We start from the raw sequence: 2,063 nt of genomic DNA on the forward strand, positions 1-2,063 counted from the left end.
CCCGACCTCAACTTTTACTTTTTATTTTACTTAATTTGTTTTTAAAATTACATATATTTGTGTGTATGGTCTTTGTGTGTGCTATGCTTGTTGTATTTTGTAAACTGATAGAGAGAGAGAATATGTTTGGTGGGTGTGTAGTCAGGTATGGGGGGGAGAGAGTACTTCTGCAGGCCCATGCTGAGGCATCCCTTCCCCCTGAGGGACCAGCCACAGTCAGTATAGTATAGAATAGAGTTTATTCAGGGCATGGGGAGGGGAGTTGAGGGGGTAGTAGAGACAGAGAAAGTGGGGGGGGGAGAGAGGGAGAGAGAGAGAGAGAGAGAGAGAGAGAGAGAGAGAGAGAGAGAGAGAGACTGGCCATGAGCACATGGAGAGAGAGGGGAGGGGGGATGGGGATAGAGGGAGAGCAGGAGGAAGAGAATAGAGCAAGAGCAAGAAAGTGAGAGAGAGGCGGGGGAGGGGCCAAGCAGCCCCTTTTATACTGAGTCAGGCATACCTGGTTGTTGCCAGGTAACTGGGGGAGAGCCTAAAGGAATTCTAACAATGCTGGCAGTGTGCAGTCAGAGTTCAACTTGCTTTTTCCTTCTACCATGTGGGGCCTGGAGAGTCAAACTCAGGTTGTGAGGTTTTGTGGGCAATGCCTTTTCTGAGACAGGGTTTCTCTGTATATCCCTGGCTGTCCTGGAACTCACTCTGTGTAGACCAGGCTGGCCTCGAATCCAGAGATCCTCCTGCCTCTGCCTCCTGAGTGCTGGGATTAGAGGCTTGCACCACCATTGCCCAGCTCATACTTTTATTTTTAACATTTTAGTTTTATTTTGTGTATATGGGTATATTGCCTGCATGTATGCCTGTGTGCTACTTCTGTACTTGGAGCCCACAGGGACCAGAAGGTGGGCACTGGGTTTCCTGGCACTGGAGTTACAGGCAGTTGTGAGGATCCACCATGGATCCTCTAGGAGAGCAACAACTGTTTTTAACTCGGAGCCATCTCTCCAGGTCCCCTGCTTTATATTTTGGAGATAGAGCCTCTTGCTAAGTTGGGCTAGGCTGGCTCCAAAGTGATCTTCACTCATTCTTTTTAGTAACTGGAAATTTCAGGCTTGTACTACCTGGGCCAGTTAAGGTAAATCTTTGGGAAGTACTTTTTTGTTTTTGTTTTTTTTGAGACAGGGTTTCTCTGTGTAGCCCTGGCTGTTCTGGAACTCACTCTGTAGACCAGGTTGGCCTCGAACTCAGAAATCCAGATGCCTCTACCTCCCAAGTGCAGGGATTAAAGGCAAGTGCTACCACTGCCCCCGGCAGGAAGTACTTTTAAGCATCAAACTTAAAAGTCAGTCTCTGTTTTTCTTTCTTCTTCTCTATTCCTTTTCTTCTCCATCTCTCCTTTCTTTAGGTCTAGACCTTACTATTATAGCCCAGGCTGGCCCAGAACTTTAAATCCTTCTGCTTTAGTCTCCTAAATTCTGGGACTACAAAGATGTGTCATCCCACTCAGATCTGTCTGTCTCTCTGTCTGTCTGTCTGTCCTTTATTACTTTAGAAAAGTTTAGCACTTTTATATTTCTGGAATCTCGTGCAGAATGCAAGGAAAGTAGTTTGGTTTTGTCCAGATGGACAGGCACGTCTCCCTAGACTGCTGAATTACTAATTATTCTGCTATGTGTTCTGTCGATCTATTAATGTTCATCTCTTTGCTAGTATCACCAGCTTTGGTCACCGCGACTTTGGAGGACACTCTGCTGTCTGGTAGGGCGAGGCCCCTATTAGTGTTTCTTGAATTTTGTTTTCATTTATCTCCTCTCAAAGTTTCTTGGCTCTGGACGTATTTAGTCTCCTAGATAAATTTTAGAATCAACTTGTCCATTTCTAAAAACTTTCTGTTGGGACTGGGATTCAAACTGTACTGAATTGACATCATTGCAATCCTAATGTTTCTCATCAGAAGCATGGATTTGTTTTCGTTTGGTCAGGTCACTTTGAGGGCCATCCAGTTCTTGCTTTCTTCTATGGCTCTGATGGACTCTCAAAGTGTGTGCATTTTTTTTTTTTTTTTTTTT

Source organism: Mastomys coucha, unplaced genomic scaffold, assembly GCF_008632895.1.
Source record: "Mastomys coucha isolate ucsf_1 unplaced genomic scaffold, UCSF_Mcou_1 pScaffold14, whole genome shotgun sequence".
NCBI lineage: Eukaryota > Metazoa > Chordata > Mammalia > Rodentia > Muridae > Mastomys > Mastomys coucha.